The sequence below is a fragment of the Vitis vinifera genome, chromosome 10 (assembly GCF_030704535.1).
Source record: "Vitis vinifera cultivar Pinot Noir 40024 chromosome 10, ASM3070453v1".
NCBI classification, from domain to species: Eukaryota; Viridiplantae; Streptophyta; class Magnoliopsida; order Vitales; family Vitaceae; genus Vitis; species Vitis vinifera.
The window spans coordinates 12,756,572-12,778,300 of record NC_081814.1 but is presented as its reverse complement, the minus strand read 5'-3'; the positions used below and the strand labels follow the sequence as shown (position 1 = coordinate 12,778,300).

At 37.2% G+C, this 21,729-nt stretch overlaps 1 pseudogene; it reads right to left on the bottom strand.

The window, feature by feature from the left end:
- Positions 1–21,729, bottom strand: part of LOC100254981 (ABC transporter C family member 12-like) — a 132,640-nt pseudogene that overhangs the window by 26,641 nt on the left and 84,270 nt on the right.

Below are 21,729 nucleotides of genomic sequence, written 5' to 3'. Positions count from 1 at the left end.
AGGTTTAAGAGTTACTAGGGTCATTACTCTTAATCATTTATACTTGTCCAAGAAAAATTATAGATATACCCATACTATTGTATGATCATGCATAACACAATGCAAACTCCCAAAAGAATGGACAAAAACCATTTAAAGATGCAATGCATTGTCATATACTAGTGGGAGGTTAATCCATTCACACTATATGGACCTATTATAGCTTAGGGTGAGGGCTGCATTGGCTTGTATAAGGGCTATCATAGGCAAGTTGCAAAGAGGCTACAAATAGGTTGTGTACTTGAAGAGATTTACTACATAGAGTACTTTTAAATACAAATCTAGGTGTAGACAACTAATTTTGTCATTGATATAACAGTACATGCATACTTGCATATGTATTTGTATTTCATGTTGTTGAGAGAGAGAGAGAAAGGAGAAAAACCTTAATTCTCATTCATGTAAAATGTGCACTTACAATTGAGAGAGATATATATATATACAAGGCTAGGAGTCCTAACTACCATACATGTGACCTATATTAACAAGGAAAGATAATATACTATAAATACATTATATTCAACACTCCCCCTCAAGCTGGAGCATATACGTCATATGCACCAAGCTTGTTACAAATATATTTAATCCTAAGACCTCTGAGAGATTTAGTGAAGATGTCTGCTAGTTGATTATTTGAATTAACAAAACTTGTAGCAACACATCTTGATGCGATCTTCTCTCTAATGAAATGACAGTCAACTTCAATATGCTTGGTCCTTTCATGAAAGACTGGATTGGATGCAATATGTAATGCGGATTACGGCATCCCAATGGCTATCACATGGTGACTGTAGGAATTGACTAACAACACTCACAGGAAAAGAAATGTCTGGACGAGTAATAGTGAGATAGTTCAATTTACCTACGAGCCGTCGATATCTCCCGGGGTCTCCTAAAGGCTCCCCCTGTCCTGGTACAAGTTTGACATTCAGATCCATAGGTGTGTCTACCGGTTTACAGTCTAACATACCGGTTTCTTTTAGGATGTCTAAAGCATACTTCCTTTGGGAAAGGACCACACCAGAACTGGATTGAGCTATCTCAATTCCCAAGAAATACTTGAGTTTCCCCAAGTCTTTGGTCTGAAAGTGGGTAAAAAGATGTTGCTTTAGTTTCTGAATACCATCCTGATCACTGCCTGTAATGACGATGTCGTCCACATAAACAACCAGATAAATACACTGCCCCAAGGAGTTATGATGATAAAAAACTGAATGGTCTGCTGTACTGCGAAGCATGCCAAACTCTTGAACAACAGAACTAAAACGGCTAAACCATGCTCGAGGAGATTGTTTCAAGCCATATAGAGAACGGCGTAACCTGCACACTAAACCAGACTCCCCCTGAGCAACAAAACCAGGAGGTTGCTCCATATAAACTTCATCGGCAAGATCACCATGAAGGAAGACATTTTTAATATCCAACTGATAAAGAGGCCAAGAACACATAGCAGCGATGGAGAGAAGCAAGCGGACAGAAGCAATCTTGGCAACAGGGGAGAATGTGTCACCATAATCAGAACCATAAACTTGAGTATAGCCTTTAGCAACTAAGCGGGCCTTAAGGCGATCAACCTGACCATCAGGACCAACCTTAACTGCATAGACCCAACGACAACCAACTGTAGATTTACCAGAGGGTAAAACAACAAGATCCCAAGTGCCATTAGAGTGCAGAGCAGCCATTTCATCCACCATTGCCTGTCGCCAGCCTGGATGGGAAAGAGCTTCATGGGTGCTCTTTGGAAGAGAAACAGAGGATATAGCATAAACAAAAGCAGAATAGGGTGAAGATAATTGATGATAACTCAAAAAATTGTAAATAGGATGAGGATTACAAGTAGAGCGAGTACTTTTCCGAATAGCAATGGGTAAGTCATTAGGAGAAGGCAAAGTCGGGGCAGGTGAAGCCGAAGGGATAGGAAGTGAGTCAGCAGGTGCCTCAGGAAAAGGGAGAGGAGCAACGACACGAGGGCGACGATGATAAACCTGAAGTGGTCGAGGGGGCATAGCATCAGGTGGGGAGACAATGGGAATGGGCAAGACTTCAGAAACAGGAAGAGACTCAGAAGTGGTGGAAAAGAATGGTGAGTCCTCAAAGAAGGTGACATCAGCGGAGATAAAGTATCGATGAGTCTCAAGGGAATAACAACGATAACCCTTCTGAAGTCTGGAATATCCCAAGAAGAGGCACTTCATGGCTTTGGTGGAAAGCTTGTCCTGTCCAGGAGTGAGAATATGAACAAAGCAAGTACAACCAAAGACACGAGGAGGAAGGAAATAAAGTGGTTGGTCAGGGAAGAGAAGGAAGTGAGGAATCTGATCGTGTAAGACAGAGGAGGGCATACGATTAATCAAATAACAAGCGGTAAGAACAACATCCCCCAAAAAACGAAAAGGAACGTTACTATGGAGGAGGAGAGTACGAGCTGTCTCAACAAGATGTCGATTCTTGCGTTCAGCTACCCCATTTTGTTGAAGAGTATGAGCACAAGAAGACTGATGAAGAATCCCATGATGAGACATAAACGAAGTAAATTGGGCTGAAAAATATTCCCTGGCATTGTCACTGCATAACACACGAATAGAAATATTGAACTGGGTTTGGATTTCAATATAAAATTTCTGGAAAATAGAGAATAACTCAGCTCGATTTTTCATTAAAAATAACCAAGTACATCGAGAATAGTCATCAATGAAAGTGACAAAATACTGAAATCCTAAAGTAGACGCAGTCCGACAAGGACCCCAAACATCAGTGTGGACAAGCTCAAAAAGAAACTTTGCCCGATTATTCAAACGCTTTGGGAACGAGACACGAGTATGTTTCCCAAGCTAACATGACTCACACGGAAGCGACGACAAAGTGGAAAAACGAGGAACCATCTTCTGGAACTTGGAGAGACTAGGGTGGCCCAGACGATTGTGAATGAGGAGAGGAGCATCAGTGGAAATGCAAACTGCAGGAGATGAATCTAAGGTGAGGTGATAGAGGCCTTGAGACTCACGTCCTATGCCAATCGTCTTCCCCGTACTCCGGTCCTACAAGGTCACAAATTTTTCAGAAAAGGTAATAGAGCAATTAAGAGTACGAGTGATTTTGCTCATGGAAATAAGATTAAAAGGACATTCAAGAGTATAAAGGACAGAAGTGAGAGGTAGAGAAGGCAGAGGAAGGGCCAAACCAATACCTTTAGCCACAGTTTGAGAACCATTAGCTAAGGTAATAGTAGGTAAAGCAGAGGTAGTAGTAATAGAGGAGAAAAGATCCTTATTACCAGATAGGTGATCAGATGCTCCAGAATCTAGAATCCAGGGTCCAAGAGAAGATGTGTGGGTAAGGCAGGCAGAGGCATTACCAGGCTGGGCAACAGAGGCAATAGAAGCCTGAGATGTCTGAGATGCGGAGGAGCTCGGAGGCTGAGGCAGCGGAGAATCAAAGGACTGGGCCATATGGGCAGTGCGAGGAGGTCTTCCATGTAACTGATAGCAACGATCGCGAGTGTGACCAAGTTTATTGCAATAGGTGCAATGAGGACGTTGGCCTCTACCTCGAGTACCACTGCGTCCTCCTCGAGAGGTAGTTTGAGAAACTAACACAGAAGAATCTGAAGCGCTATCAGATGGCAAAGTCTGAGTGGACGAGATACGGAGGAGACGAGCAAACACATCATCCAAGGACGGAACTGATGAACTACCAAGAATCTGATCACGAATAGGCTCAAGATCCGGACGGAGGCCAATAATAGTAAGGACCATGAAGAACTTGTCAAGCTGTATTTGTTGAGCCCCAACATCAGGAGGAAGAGGCATCACAGTCAAGAACTCCTCCTTAAGAGAGGCAATCTGACCAATATAAGTAGATAGATCCAAGTCCTGTTGGCTGATATGGACAATAGCAGAAGCCACCTTATAAAGACGCTGGATATCATTCGTGTATAATCCTTTGGCCTGAGTCCAAAATTTAAAACAAGTTTTATAGGCCTGAAGATGAAGAAGAATCTTGGGATCAACCGATTACCATAATACACTACATAACTGTGCATCTATCTTCCTCCACTGTACGCGGTCAACCTCAGGGATATCTGCCTCCTGGGTAACCAAGTGATCCTCATAACCTTGACCCATGAACCAAAGTTCAACAGAGGCAGACCAGGAGAGATAATTCTCACTGCTAACCAATTTCTCTGAGGTAATCATAGGAGATCCAGAGATAACAGAGGTAAAGATTTGATTTTTGGTGGTCATATTCACGTATTTGGATCGAAGAGAGCCCTGGAGAGGAAGAGAAGCAGCACCCAAGCCGCGGAGATGGGGGGGAGCCCTGTCGGAGGTGGCCGGAATGGCAAGAAAGCCAAAAACAGGGAAAAAATGGAGATGCAGGGCTCGGGGAGGACTGCCGGAGGGCTAGAAGGCCAAGACGGCGTCGGACGAGCCTGGAGAGGTGTCGGAAGTGGCCAGAAAGTGAGCCACGCGCCGTCACTCGCCGGCGCGTGGGTGACAGTCCGAAGGAGAAGAGCAATGCGTGGGGGCGCGTGAGATGCCGGTTTCCGGTGGGGTTTCCTCTGGCGTGTAGATCAGCCTCCGGTGTTTCGGAATATGTGGTCGTTTCCCGGAAAATAGGTTGTCGGAAAATTTCGCCGGAAAAGGTTGCCGGCGTGGTGGAGATCCGACGGCGATGAGGTTGTCCGGAGTGGTTCGGGAAGAGAATGAGGGGACCGGAGTGAAACACGGTCACTGGACGGTTTGCCGGAATTGATTACACGGCTAAACCGAAAAAAAGATTAGGTTTTCTCCTTTGGCTCTGATACCATGTTGAGAGAGAGAGAGAAAGGAGAAAAACCTTAATTCTCATTCATGTAAAATGTGCACTTACAATTGAGAGATATATATATATACAAGGCTAGGAGTCCTAACTACCATACATGTGACCTATATTAACAAGGAAAGATAATATACTATAAATACATTATATTCAACACATGTGTTGGATTTGGATGTGGAGTGTTGATCTTGACTTTTAGATATTTTCATCATTAAAAATGAGTGCAAAGATTCACTTGAGGATTCTCAAATAATTTTCAAGGAGTTGGAGGTTGAAATTAAGCAAAATTTAGCACAAATTTCAAGGTGGGCAAAAAATGATATGAACTAGAAGCGATGCACAGTAGATAATGTCAGAATCTGGTAGAGGCTGGTATCAGAATTCCGTTATTAGACAACAGCATATTGAAATTCCAATATGAAGGGTCTTAAGCATAATTTAGTATAGGATTTGGTATTGTTTTTTTCTATTGATCATATCAGAATTTCTGATACCACTTTGAAATGTGTATTCTTTTTCAATTCAATACCTGTTTCGACACCATTGTTACCATAACAGAAATTCTGATAGCACCCAAAGCTGTTTAGTTCATGGTCTGATATTGGAATGGTATTGCTTATCGAAATTACAATATCATGTTGAAATTTATATTGTTTTGAAATCAATACAATTCCGAAATTTCCGATACGGCTTTGAATCCCTGTTTTTGTGCAGGTCTTGAGACTCTCCTCTTGTTAGCTGCCATTTCTTCCAAAACCTTCCTTAGTGCCATGTGTCCAAGGTTGAAGGATTCACGGAGATGCATTAGTGATGTGATAAAAGTTAAGAAAGTTGGGAAGGTATGGATTGCCTACATGTCCAAATCTGAAGTAAGACACTTGGCATGATCTGGTATCACATTGGTGCCTATAAAAGGAGCAAAGCATCATTTTTCTTTGAAGAAAAGGAGAATTGTTGGTTTCATGTGAGAATTCTCTTCAGTTTTGACCTTGTGGAGTGTTGTGAGATTTAGTTCAGGAAGTGAAGAGCTTGGTGATCCATTCAGCTTGCAGTTTCAGTTTTGAAGAAGCATCCAAAAGAGAAATTCATGTAGACCTTGGTTAATAATATAAGAACTGGCTTGTGAACTTGATTTCAAGGATTTCATAACTATGCTATGAATCCTCATACTTTATTTCCTTTAAATTTTAATCTAATTTGCATTGCTTTGGAATGGAAAAATAGATGATCAGATTGAAAATGGATAAAATAGAAAAACTGGAAGTGATATCAGAATTTCAATTCTGATAAAAAAAAAAAAAAAAACAAAATTTCGATGTCACAGGGTGTGGCATCATTGTTGTATTGGAATGCAAGAATCATTGATACTGGTAGTGATATCAGAACTTTGATACCACAGTGTGTTATCATTTTTATATTTGATTGTAAGAACTAGCGGGTTTGGCTACCATATCAGAATTCTGATATCACAAGGCTTGTATCGGATTTGCTATCTTAATTTTGGTAGCACAGGTCCAGTATCAGGTCCATATTGGAAAATAGGAACCATCAACATGTTGTGATATCAGCATTTCCAATACCATAGAGCACTATCAGTTTCTGTTCTGGAATTTGTTTTCAGAAGCTCAATTTGGTTTTGTTTGCAATATTGAAGTTATTATATCGCAAAGCATATAGCAATTCCAATGCTGCAGTGCCAGTATCATTTATTGGACTTCAGGAAATTTAGCAAAAATACACTGATATCAGTTCCAGTACTGGAATTTTGATTCCACAGTTTGTGTGATATCAGTTTTAAATATTTTCAAGTTATTTTCTGGTTTTTCCACATGTTTTGGCTTTGGTTTAAAACCATTGGAGCTTACTTCTTGACTTAATTTTAGGATTTTTTGCATTAAGAAATCTTTTGATTTAAGAATGGTCACCTCCATGGATCAATTTTGAGTCTCACAACTCAATAATCTAATTCACATATTCTTATATTCTTTTTGTAAATTATCAATCAAACAATAAAGAGTATCAAATATGACAATAGAAAAAAAATACTTTGACCAAACCCTATCCTCTTACCTAGATGGAGAATGAATAAAACACAAATATTGTGTATAGATACTCCGCAACAAAATGAAGTCACAAAAAGAAAAACTGCCACCTTCATGGGGTAATGTGATGAGGATGAATCTCTAAGATATACATCAAAAAAGGCAATTCGTATTAGTTGCAATTAGAGTTGGATTCGTGTTACTTGGAATTAAATTAGGATCAGTACTAGTTGGAATTAAATCAATATTAGTATTTTTTTTTTTTTTTTTGATTGGAAACGACACAAAGATTTATTGATAGATAAGTATTAGTATTTGTTGGAGTCAAATTTGAATTAACTGATTAGGTTATAAGACAATTAGAATTAACTAATTAGGTTATAAGATAATTAGAATTAGAGTCATAATAGGTTATTAGAATTCTACTAGACTTTGGATGTTATAATAAGAATTAGAGTCATAATATGTTACTAGAATCCTAGTAGACTTTGGATTTCTTAGGGAAACCTATAAATAAGGCTAATCGATGTAAATCAAAGTAATTAATTGATTGATGTTAATAATATTATTTTTTTTTATTGCAAGTATTGTAATCCTTAATGGTGAGACTCCATTTACACTTATTTGAGTGTAGGCAACCATCCTAAGGTTGTCCTACATCATAACGCATGCCTTGTTATTTGAGAAAAATGTGCCTAAATCATATCAGGGGAAGTGCTGTCAATTTCTATTTAGTTTAATCAATTGATTGCCTTCTAAAGTGTTGGGAAATAAAGCCTAGTAAATGTTTTTTGTGAATTCTTTTATGATTTTTATGGGTTTAGCAAGATCACATGTAAGGTATTCAAATGTGTCTTTTTTGTCTATAGTCATGCTCAAAGTCATAGCAAACTCGATCATGAAGCTCTTAATTCTGTTTTGGTTATTGATCAATAAATAATAATAATAATAAAAGATACAAACGTTATCACCCTACTTCTAAGAAAATTTTGATTTCTATCGATGTCACTTTTGCTAAAAACCAATCCTTATTCACTAACTCTCATCCTCAGGAGGAGTCCTTATCAGTAAATGAAGATGAAGTCGAAAGAGCACCCAATTGGTCAAATTCATCCCCCCATTCCAAACACTGCTCTTTCAATAGTCAATGAACCTACTCTTATAATGATGCAACACACAATCATCATTAGTTTCTATTTTAAGTTCATCATTAGTTTCCTATTTCTCTCATAGTTTTCCTAATTTCTAATTACCCTAGTTTTCTAGTTTTGTATTTTTGTTATTTTCTTTATTTTTGCATTATAAACATTATTTAAAGGTTTATTGTAATTGTTAAAAGGAGTTCAATATAATTTATCATAATTATTCTTTAATTTTTAGATCCTATTGTGATCTTTGTATTTGTTCTTGAGTATTTTTTTGTTTCGTTTCGAAACAAACCTTTTGCTGCACCAAAATTGGTATTAGAGCAAGGATTTTTATATCGATCTGATGGCTAACGACGATTCTAGTGGAAAACGAATCATCAACAACAAATGACAGTTCAAAAAAATTGAGTAACAACTCGACGGAATCGATGGAACTCTTCATAACCTCACACAGTTGGTGGTTGGGTTGACTCTTGAAGGGAAACGCGAACCCATGGAATGACAACCAAACCAACGTGGCGACTGGCAGAAAGGCAGCTATGATGACTAATGCCAGCCATAGATTGGATCTAAAATCAATGATGGAGGTGCAATTCACATTGGTCCAGCCGTGAATCACGATTTTCACGAGTCTCTTCCATTACGGGTGTATGAGTGTTGGAATCAGGGAACTCCTAGGTTGCTAGACGACAACGACCTTCATCTAGGGGTTTTTTATGAACAAGATGAGTTTTGTCCACCTTTTCGAGATGGTGATGATTTTCGACTTCCACAACAGAGGAATATTCAACAAAGGCAACAACGGAGGTCGGGTTATTCATCTAGAGAAGAAAAGGATTTCCGTTTTAATTATCAGGCTAACAATTGGGATCAAAATAACAAAGAATTTAAGATGAAGATGGATTCACCAAGTTTCTACGGTCGACTACACATTGAAGATTTTCTCGATTGGATCCATACTGTCGAAAACTTTTTTGACTATTCGAATATTTAAGAAGAAAATCAAGTAAAGCTTATGGCGTATGAGTTGAAAGGCAGAGCTTTTGCATGGTGGGAACAATTTCAATATAATCATCAACGGAAAGGTAAACAACGTGTTCATACTTGGCCCAAGATGAAACGGTTGTTACAAAGACGATTTCTCCCTTCAGATTATGAATAATTTTTATATCAACAATATCAAAATTGTCGACAAGCCGATCGCACTATGAATGGATACACGAAGGAATTTTATCAATTAAATGCCCGATTTAATTTGTCTGAGATAGAGGATCAATTAATTGCTCATTATATTGGAGGCCTAAAGCTGGTTATTCAAGATTGACTAGCTCTTCAAGGGGTTCGGACCATGACACATGCAGTTAATTTGGCGATTGTGAAGAGAAAGAGAGAAAAGGGAGAATCCCTAATTATTGTTATTGAAAAACTGTAAAGAATACACATTGGACTTGGGTATATATATACATGTTAGTGGGACCCACAATACAATAAGGAAAGAAAAGGAAAAGTAAATAACCTAAATAACTATACACTATCTAACAACGATGAAAGTGGACAATCAAATCAATAGGTTCACAGGGCACGCTTAAAGTAACTTTTTGCGACCAACCCAAGAAGCTTCTTCTGCTCCAAAGGGGTTAACAACTTCAGGCAGAAACGATAATAGCAATAAAGATGCCCATTCAACTTAAAATTCGGCGCAAAATCAAAGTGGAATTACAACCCTTGTTAGATTTAATGCTTAAGGCCGAAACCAACAACAAGAAGAAGTAAATAATGACCCTTATGCGTGTCCAAACGTTGGAAAATGTTTTTGGTGCAATCAACCAGACCATCTATCAAATAATTGCTCAAACAAACAATTTGTTAACTTTGCAGAAGAAGGTGGCAGTAAAGAGGAACAGGTTCTTGAAGAAGATATCTACGAGGGTACTGAGTTTGCAAAAGGAGATGTGGGAGAAGAAGTGGCATGCATTGTCCAACGACTTTTGCTTGTCCCAAAGAAGCTAGAAGACTCTCAACGATCTAAAATATTTTGGACTTGATGTACCATTCGTAATAAAGTATGCAACGTGATCATTGACAGTGGCAGTAGCAAGAATGTTGTTTCCAAGGCTTTGGTGGAAGCATTAAATTTGAAGACTGAAAAGCATCCTTCTCCATACAAGATTGCATGGATTAAGAAGGGCTTGGAAGTTCAAGTGCTAGAAGTTTGTAAGTTTCCTTCGTCGATCGGGAAGTATTACAAAGATGAGATCGTATGTGACGTGGTGGATATGGACACTTGTCATATTTTATTTAAGAGGACGTGGTACTATGATGTTGATGCCACTTATAAGGGTTGAGATAATACTTTCGTCTTTTGGTGGTTTGACAAGAAGATCATCTTGATGCCACAATCTCAACCTTCAGAAAACAATTCGGTTACTAAGAAAGATAAGCTACTATTCACCAATGTAACGGGCCCAAATTTCTTTAAGCAAGTCAAGGAACCACACACACCTCCCTTGGATTAGTTTTCTTTGCAGCCATAAAATTTTTTTTTTTTTTGATCAGAAACGAAGAGAAATATATTATGGCCCAAATTGCAGCCATAAAATTCAAGGACGAGTTTTCTTCAAGTCGAGGGACTTGATGCAGCACACAATCATCATTAGTTTCTATTTTAAGTTCATCATTAGTTTCTATTTAAGTTCATCATTAAGTTATATTTTAAGTTCATCATTAGTTTCCTATTTCTTTCCTAGTTTTCCTAGTTTCCAATTACCTTGGTTTCCTATTTCAGTTATTTCCTTTATTTTTGCATTACAAACATTATTTAAAGGTTTATTGTAATTGTTATAAGGAGTTCAATATAATTTATCACAATTATTCCTTAATTTTCAGATCCTATTGTGATCTTTGTGCTTGATCTTCAGTGTTTTTTTGTTTCGTTTTGAAACAAACCTTCCGCTATACCATATAGGGGTTGACACTTTTGAATCCTCAAGGATGAAGATGAAACAAATGGTAGCATTATTGTTGTGTCATTACAAGCCCACTTAAGAAGAAGGTTAGTTAACCCTATTCTAGTGTAAACCCAAAAATTTGAACTCTTGACAGATATTGAATCCAAATGTAGTCATTCTCCTTTGTCACCAGTTTTTGAAGACTTAAATTTGCTAATAGGTCTTAGGAAAAGGGTTGGAAAAGGCACTCGACACTTTGTATCTAACTTCATATCTTTTGGTAGATTGTTCTCACAACATCAAACCTTCATTAATCAATTAAATTTGATTGAAATTCCACCAATTGTCCAAGAGACACTTAGTGATGAGAATTGAAAGAAAGCTATGGGGAAGGAGATGAGTGCTCTTGAAAAAAATAAGACATAGGATATTGAATTACTAGTGGGGTGTAAGTGAGTCTTTATTGTAAAATATAAAGCAAATAGAACCTCTGAAAGATACAAAACTAGACTTTTTGTTAAATGCTATACTCAAACATATGGATTGCATTATCAAGAAACCTTTGCTTAGATAGCAAAGATGAATACTATACAGACATTATTATTACTAGCAGCTAATCTTGGTTGGTCTTTTCAATAGTTTGATGTTAAGAACTACTAGCAGCTAATCTTGGTTGGTCTTTTCAATAGTTTGATGTTAAGAACTACTAGCAGCTAATTTTGGTTGGTTTTTTCAGTAGTTTGATGTTAAGAACACCTTCTTGTGTGGTAACCTAGAAAGAGATGTCTACATGGAAGCACATCTAGGGTTTAGTGATGGATTCAAGGTTAATGAAGTATGCAGACTATGAATGCATTATATGGCCTAAAAAATCTCCCAAAGCATGTTTGGAAGAATTTGCTAAAGCTATGGGAAACCAGAAGTTTTGACATAACTAAAGGGATCATGCTCTCTTTATCAGATGATCAACAAGAGGTAAAATCACAAGTTTAATTATTTATAGGATGATATAATTGTGACAAGAAATGATATTGAAGAAATGAAAAAACTTAAGAAATGGTTGGATAGAGAATTTAAGATAAAAGACTTATGTTCTCACTCAAGAAATGGTATTTTTATTTCCCAAAAAAATATATTCTTAGTCTTTTGAAAGAAACATGGATGCTCAAATGTAAGCCTATTGATACACCTATTAAATAAAATAATAAGACTGGAGAAACATTAGAAAATGCAATCATAGACAAGGGGATACCAAAGGTTAGTTGGGAAACTCATTCTTTTGTCTCACATGATACTTAAATATAACCTACATGGTGAATGTAGTGAACTAGTTCATCATTCCTCAAAAGAGGCTCACTTACAGGCTATAAATGGAATTCTACGATATCTAAAATCCACTCCAAGAAAAGGAATACTCTTTGAGAAAGATTTAAGTTTGGAAGCCTACATTGACAAAGATTGAACTAGATCAATTATAGACAACAAATCAATCTTTGAGTATTATACTATTCTTAGAGGAAATTTAGTGATATGGAAAAGAAAGAAACAAACTAAAGTCGTCAAATCCGGTGTAGAAGTAGAGTTCAAAGCAATAACATAAGAAATTTGTGAACTCCTCTAGTTGAAAATAATTTATGATGATCTAGGAGTAAATGTTGATGAATCTAATAGAAGATACAAGAGAGTTAGCTCCTAAATTTTCAAGATTTAATTGAAAACACTAGGAAATTAATTCCTCTCTGAGATTGTTTAGTTGTATAATTCGTTAATTTCTGAGATTAATAATTGTATATTTCCTATTATATTTTCCTAATTTATAAGGTAAAGGATTTCTAAGAATTAGTCAACCTTCTGACTTTGTGTAATTTAGTTTCCTAATTTTGTAGGATTATGCACTATAAATACTATATTATTTGGTTAGAAATGCATGAATAAAAAACATTTTTTTTCCACATACACCAATATATTAATATAATGTAACTTAGTAATCAAAATACATTGATTAAGTTAATTAACCAAAAACTAATATAAGTAATTTTATTGGGCTTAAAAGTTTAAGTTACTACGTACTAAGCTAACATTATAAATCAAACTTAGTGCTTATGTTACATGGGTTTAAGTGGGTGTGGGCATGTTTCTAGGTTTGTTATCATTTATATCTCAAATTTTAGGATAAGGAGATTCATCTAAAGATAATCTTGAATGATACTTAGATATAATATGATAAAAAAAACCAATTAAAAGTTAATTAGTAGCAAAAATATAACATAGTTTTTATGAAGAAAAAAAAAGTATTGTTTCTTTTCTCTTTCATTGCCCATCTAAAAAAAACAAATGAAAATAGTCAATATCCAAAGCAAAATAGGAGCACCAGACAAGCATCCCACTCTCACATACTTGTCAAGTCATGTTAATATATGAGCCTTAGTGATGTTAAAGAGTTTGGGTATCACATCTTGCCAAATCCCTAACAATACATATTAAGCTGACAACATAAATCAACTTGACAGCCATAATGGAGAAAATAATCAAACAATAAAAAGTGGAAACAAGGATTGTTAAACACCAAATATTTAAATATTAATGTGATGTAACTTAGTAATATGAATTCTTTACGGGCATCTCCACACCAAAGATTACCAGTTCTTCGTGTATTACAAGTATCTTTGCAGGCATCTCCACAAGCCCTATCAACTCCATGAGCAGCTAAGGCAAAATCATCACGAACTGGAACTGAAACAATGGCCTTTGTTGGATTGAGCATCACTCTTTTCCATGTCTCTTCTCGTTGTACCTCAGCAAACACTTCTTCAATTTCAGGTAGAGGTTCGGTGGTTAGAATTCGACTACGAACAACATCGAGGTCTTGGTTGAGTCAAGCCAGAAAATAGTAAATACACTCCTTGTTAATTCTTGCCTTAAACCTTTTGCAATCTTCAGTACACTTCCATTGAAAGTCATCTACTAGGTCTAGTTCTTGCCACAGCTTTGAAAGAAAGGTAAAATAGGTGCCCAAGTCTATATCTCCTTGGTTTAAGTTCCATGCCATATTTCTTAACTCAAAAATCCGGGCAGAATTCTCTAAGTCTGAATAAGAGAGATTCAATGAGTCTTAGATTTTTTTCACGATTAGATAACACAAGTAGTTGTTTTGGATATCATCACTCATGGAGTTCACAAGCCATGACATGACAATATTGTTGTTTGCAAACCAGGTTGTGGATGAAGAATTTCTCTTTTCTGGTTTTGAGATTGTGTTGTTGAGGTAGCCTAGTTTTCCCTGTCCTCGAATCGCAAAATTGCTCTTGACCATTGGAGAAAATTCTTCCCATTCAGTTTCTTTGTTGTAATATGTAATGGGGTGTTTTCTAGAGTGACTATGGTGGGAGCAATTGTGGAAGGTGTTTGAGAGGTATCCATAGATTCCTCTATGATACTATCTCTACTTACTCCAACCATAACTGTTTTAACCATTGTTTTTCCTCAACTAAGAACCGACTTTAATACCATTCATTGGGAAGGAAGAAAAACTAGTATGCACCATAATTAAATCTTCATTACTTCAAAGAATTATATACAACCATAATTTATTCTTGGACTCTTCAACAGAATCCTCAAAATCAAGGAAACCAGAATTTAAACTCAAAAAATAAGATAACTACCAAATAGATAACTATCTTTATTTTTAAACTTAGATAAGACTCCTAATCTGATAAGCATAAAATTTAAAGAACAAATATTAATTCAAATGACATTTGACTTTGACTTCCTACATGGGCCAACAATATAAATCAAACTAACTTGGGTCTAAATCCCTAACAATATATATTTCTTTTAAATATCTAAAAAATGATGCATTGATCTCGATGGTATTATAATTGTTCCTTAAAAATGAGAGGTCACAACTCTTAAGCTTGGTGCCTTTAGGTTGATCCCCTTTGCCTCTAGGGAAACAAATAGGTTGTTTCATGCATTTTGTTTCTCCTTTTAGAACTCCAACATAGGCATGTATATCTCTATTTGAGCATGAATAGAGGGTTTAAATGGTGTTAAGATGTGAGACAAATCTACAAGGAGCTGACCTTAAAAGTCAAAAAGTAAAACGTATTTCATAAAAAAAGAAACAAACATGAAAATTTGACCTTTTCCCAAGAAAAGTATCCATCCTTGATTGAGATAGCTGGAAGCCCTGGTTCAAAAGGTGGATTTGGTACAAGAATTCGCTCTTCAGTTAGAAGCAGTTCCTCCACACGTTGTACTGATACATTTGCAGTTACTACCTGCCAAACATATAGCACTCATTTTGAATAATAATTCCCATAAAAGTAATTCACCAGCTGAAAGGCCATTTTTTAACTGCCTAGCAAGGGAAAAGGTTTAAAATGAAAAAGGGCCACAAGCACATTAGAAAACCAATTTGCAAAATAACTAGCATAAATTTATGCCCAAAGGTGAACTGCATAAAAGCATAACTAAAATTATAATTATCATTGCAACATAGAATTAATTTTCTTCCCTAAGATGTCCATCAAAACAGAAATTATGAGATTGAATGGTATTTAATATGAAGAATCATGTATTAAAACCTAGAAAAGACTTTCAAGCATGATACATTATCAATTAATGTGGTAGTTTTTTTATAAAAAAAATTGTTTTAGAACAAGGACTGTACATATTCTGTAAGTCAACAAAAATACAATACAATCTACTCTCCCAAAAACTGACCAGGGAAAAAATCTTAGACCTCTTTCTACACTCAACCTGCATTGCTGAGTTCTTTTTTCTGTTTTAGCCTTCATTGGCAAATAAAAGAAAAAGAAAAAAAAATCTTTTGTTATCATCTTCTTTTGTTTGTCAGATATGGTCAAGGAGGTTCTAAAAGGATCTGAAGATTGCTTCCTTTATTGCTGAAAAACAGCTTTTTTCTTTTTGTTTCCATTTTCCTCCCTTCATGAAATATGTGTGAGGAGGTTCTAAAAAGATTGGAGTTCTAAGGGACACTGACAATTGGTGATTCAAGGGGATAACACAAATTTGCTGAAAAGCATGGAAAAACTCTAGGGGATGAAATTTCTTTGAGTGGTCTTAGGCTGCAAAGCTGTACATTAGGAGTAAGAAGAAGATGGGCTATCTTTTAGGCACTGTCAAGGAGCCAAAGCCCACATATTCGACTTGTGACCTGGGATTCTAAAAATTCAATGGTTATGTAATGGAATTTTAAATCCATGGTGCTTGAAATATGTAAGACATCTATTTCTTTCAACAGGGGAAGAGGTGTGGCATGCTGTGGTATAAGCCTATTCAAATGTTGGAGACTTTACTCAGATATTTTGAATTGAAGAACCAGGTACACCAGACTGCAAGAGTTGTCCATGACTGCATACTACCACAAACTGCAAAGCTTATGGTAAGAACTTGACCATTATCAACACTTCTCAATGGACTCGGTTGCAAATAATGCTAAGTAGAATAAGTATCTGGAACAAGAGCCTATCTTTGATGTGTTGGTGGGCCTAAATCTAGAACTTGATCTGATAAGAGGTCAGATACTTAGGAAAATGCTCCCGTCTCTAGGGGAAGTGCATGCACAGGTTCATGGAGAAGAAAAAAGGACAGTCATGATGGGGCCCTTTATCCAAGAAATTTCTCCTTTGAAGGTTGTCCATGATAATACTCATGCTAGTCAATTTAAAACTATGCAAAGAGGGAGTGCATATAAAGACAGTTTATGGGGGGGACAATTGTAAAAAATCAAGACACATTAGAGATAAGTGTTGGAAGTTGCACAAAAAACCTCAGAATGAACAAAGGGAGAAGAGCAACAAAGCATTTCAAGGTACCACTGGGGAAGAAACAAAAGGAGCTACTGCTGAGGAAAAGTTGAACTCTGCATCAATGCTAGAAAAGTCTCCTTTCACCAAGGAACAGCTGGGCCTCTTGTACAAATTATTTAGAGAATATAAGCTTGCTTCTTCTTCTTGTGCATTTGCATAATCAAGTAATATGCACTCTACACTCTCAACCTCTAAACATGAATTCAAGAGGATCATGGATCATTGGTTTAGGAGCTACCAATCACATGTCCAACAAGGCAAATTCCTTTTTGTCTTATAATCCTTGTTCCAAAAGAAAAGTCAGGTGGTGAATGGGTCATTGACCTCAGTTATGGTAAAGGACATCTTTCTCCATTGTTGAATCTTTCTTCATACTAAAACTATCTTGCAATTTATTATCTAGTAGCAACAGTACAAAGTCTTTAAATTGTTCTGTCACATTCTATCCTAACAATTATGTTGTTCAGGACCTAACTACAAGGAGGATGACTGGAAATGCCAAAGAGAGTGGAGTTGTACTTCCTAGATTTGAAAGGAAAGCAATCTGCTTGAGCCTTTGATGGTGGAACCAGTTGGAAACAAGAAGAAGTTGGCTGCAACATCGTAGACCTGGTCATTCAAGATTCCTATCAAACTTTGTATCCTGAGTGTTATTTTACTCAAGATTTATCTAAATTCACGTAGGAGAGTTGTGAACTTTCAAAAAATCATCGTGTAACCTTTCCTCCAATTTATAAATGTGGAAATATGGGATTATGATTTGTAATTAAGTGCCAAGATTAGAGGGATTGTGTTAGGATACTTTCTATTTTTATGGATGAGAGAATCTCTCCTAATTAGTTATTGTTTCCTTAGAGATAGTGATTGTGCATATTATATGGCTTAGATTAGGAATCCCACTTGTATATATATAGGTCACTTTGTATTCAGTTTTGACACAGAAAAAAGAAGAATATTTTCTTCATGGTATCAGAGCATTCAGATCTGAACCACGTATAAAAAAAAAAAAAAAATCATCTTTTTCCATAGAGAGCAGGACGGAAGGATCAAACTCGGAGGTGACGTCCAGACCTGAAGCAGTTCACTCCGGCAGTGCCAGCACCACAGACGGCATCATTCTTCCCATAACAGGTCATAAACTCAATGGGCAGAATTTTATTCAATGGGCTCAGTCTATTCGGATCTTCATCTGCAGGAAAGGTAAGGAAGAATACCTTACGGGAGCCATTGTTCAGCCAAAGGAAGATGATCCAGGATACCGAACCTGGAAGTTGGAAAATAGTATGGTGATGTCTTGGTTAATTAACTCTATGACCAATGACATAGGAGAAAACTTCATGTATTATGGCATAGCAAAGGAGATATGGGATGCAGTTAGAGAGACCTACTCCAACATCGATAATACCTCGGCGATTTTCGAAATCAAGAGTATTCTCCAAGATCTTCGACAAGGAGATTCAACTGTTACCGAATATTTTAATATCCTTACACGGTATTGGCAACAACTCGATATTTATGAAGAATTGGTTTGGAAGTGTCCCGAAGATGGACTCCTATACAAGAAGGTCATTGAAAAGGAACGCATCTACAAATTTTTACATGGCCTTAATAAGAATTTAGATGAGGTACGTGGAAGAGTTCTAAGTATTAAGCCATTACCTAGTGTTAGGGAAGTTTTTTCTGAAATTCGCAGAGAGGAAAGCAGACAAAAAGTGATGTTGGGAACCCAAAATTCCTCCAAAAATCTTGAGAACTCAGCCCTAGTTACATGAGGAACCCAATCTAACAACAACAACCACCAAACGAAGAACAATCATCCATGGTGCGACCATTGTAGAAAACCTGGACACACGAAAGAGACTTGCTGGCATCTACACGGTAAACCTGCTGATTGGAAACCTTCTCGGCCACAACAAAACAGAGAAGGCCGGGGTTACACCGCTGCAGCCGAATAAGACACATTTGGCACTAGCTCAAATCCTGGACCATTTAGCAAAGAGCAATTGGAGGCACTACAGAAAATGTTCCAACAAACTCTTCAATCAACTGGAACAACTATTGGTACCGCATCTGTAGCCCAAAAAGGTATTTTTTCCCATGCCCTAAATGTTAGACAGGAAAATCACACTACATGGATAGTGGACTCAAGAGCTTCAGATCACATGACTGGGAATCTCATGGTTTTTCATGAATATACTCCTTGCCATAACAATTCCTCTGTTCGAATTGCCGATGGAACTCTTTCTAGGGTATTCGACACAGGTTCAGTTATTATTTCCAAGGATATTACTCTTCACTCCGTGCTCTATGTTCCGAAATTGGATTGCAACCTATTGTCTATAAGTAGACTAACACATGATCTTAATTGTGTTACTAAATTCCTTCCTCACATGTGTGAATTTCAGGCCTTGAACTCTGGGAAGAGGATTGGCAATGCTGAGGTGCGTGTTGGACTTTACCTTCTGAGAGCTGAGGAAATTCGAAGGCTACCAATGAAGACTGCTTGTGTAGTTTCCAACCCTAGTACCAAGACGGATAGTGTTTTTATGTTATGGCACTACCAATTAGGTCACTCAAATTTTTCCTATCTTGAAAAACTATATCCATCATTATTCAATAAAAATTCCAAAAATTTTCAATGCGAAATATGTCAATTGTCCAAACATACTCGCAACTCCTATTCCATTCAACCATACAAACCATCTCATTTTTTTTCCTTGATTCACAGTGATGTTTGGGGAGCCTCTAGAATCAACAACATTACAGGTTCTAGATGGTTTGTCACCTTTGTTGATGACCACACTCGAGTGACTTGGGTATTCCTTATGAAGAAGAAATCAGAAGTAAGGGAAATATTTGAAAACTTCAACAACATGGTTCAGACGCAGTTTCAGGCAAAAATTAAGTCCTTCAGACAGATAATGCTCGAGAATACTATCACAACATTCTTGGGTCATATCTTCTGGAGAATGGCATCGTACATCAAAGCTTGTGCATTGATACTCCACAGCAAAATGGAGTTGCAGAAAGGAAAAATAGACATTTGATGGAGGTTGCACGATCCCTCATGATAGCTTCAAACGTGCCTAAACAATTATGGGGTGAAGTTGTACTCACAGCAACCTACTTGATCAACCGAATGCCTTTTAGGATTCTTCAATTTAAAACCCCATGTCAAATCCTCCTCGCTGCATATCCATCCGCTCAAATAATCTCGTCTATCCCAATCAAAGTCTTTGGTTGTACTGCTTTCGTTGACATCCATAAGTCCCAACGTAGTAAACTTGATCCGACAGCCACTTAATGCATCTTTCTCGGGTACTCACCAAACCAAAAAGGATACAAGTGCTACTCTCCAACAACCAAGAAATTCTACACTTCCATGGATGTCACTTTCTTCGAAAATCAACCCTTCTACCCCAAAACTGCAATTCAGGGGGAACTGGTCCACAGATAAATTCCAATTTTGGGAAACCGAAATCAGCACTATTTCTCCTTTGAGTTCATCACTGCCTCCTCAAACAGATACTACTCTTTCTATCCCCGAAAACAATTCCTTAGATGTCCCTTCTGTCACACCTGAGTCAACTACACAAGGTAGTAAAGAGGTAATAGTTTATTCTAGAAAAAATTTAAAGGAAAAGCCCGAGAAACCTCCTCAAAAAAAACCCGAGGACAGCACTCCACCTGAGCAGAACCAAGAATTGGACCAGGATCCAAGCAACCCAAACTCACAACCAGGTAACACAATTTATGATCTAAATTCCAGTAATGACCTTGATGATCTTGATCAACCCATTGCTTTAAGGAAAGGTGTAAGATCCTGCACTCAGCATCCAATCAGTAATCATGTGTCTTATGGAAAGCTTTCACAGAATTTCCAATCGTTCATCACTTCTCTTGAAGATGATCGTATCTCATCCAACATCCAAGAAGCACTTCAACAACCTGAATGGAAGACTGTTGTTCAGGAAGAAATACAAGCATTGGAGAAAAATGGGGCATGGGAAATCTCAGAATTACCAAAGGGTAAGAGGCCTGTTGGATGCAAGTGGATATTTACCGTGAAGCACAATCCGGATGGAAGTATAAATAGGTTCAAGGCTTGACTAGTAGCTAAAGGATTTACTCAATCCTATGACATTGATTATGAAGAGACATTTGCACCAGTAGCAAAGCTCAACTCCATCAGAGTGTTATTGTCAGTTGCAGTAAATTTGGACTGGAATCTGCACCAACTTGATGTCAAAAATGCATTTCTCAACGGAGAACTAGAAGAGGAAGTCTACATGAAGATTCCACCTAGTATAGAAACTCCAGAAAATTCAGGAAAAGTGTGTAAACTGAGAAAGTCCCTATACGGTCTAAAACAGTCACCTAGGGCCTGGTTTGATCGATTGACTAGAGTTGTGAAAAAACATGGGTTCATCTAATGTCAAGCAGATCACACACTGTTTATGAAGCACTCTAAGGAAGGTGAAATGACTTTATTCATTGTCTATGTTGATGATATTATAATTACCGGAGACGATGAAGAAGGGATAGGGAATCTCAAGAAGCTGCTAGCAAGAGAATTTGAAATCAAAGATCTTGGACAACTCAGATACTTTCTTGGCATGGAAGTTGGCAGAACTAAGGAGGGAATTGTGGTCACACAAAGGAAGTATGTCCTTGATCTACTTCAGGAGACTGGAATGCTAGGTTGTAAGCCAGTGGACACGCCTATGGATCCTATTGGTAAGATTGATAAAGATAATGACAGTCATCCAACTGACAAAGACAGGTACCAGAGGTTAGTAGGAAAGTTGATCTACTTAACTCACACAAGGCCCGATATTGGTTTCGTTGTGAGCATGGTAAGCCGCTACATGAACAATCCCACTGAAAGACACAT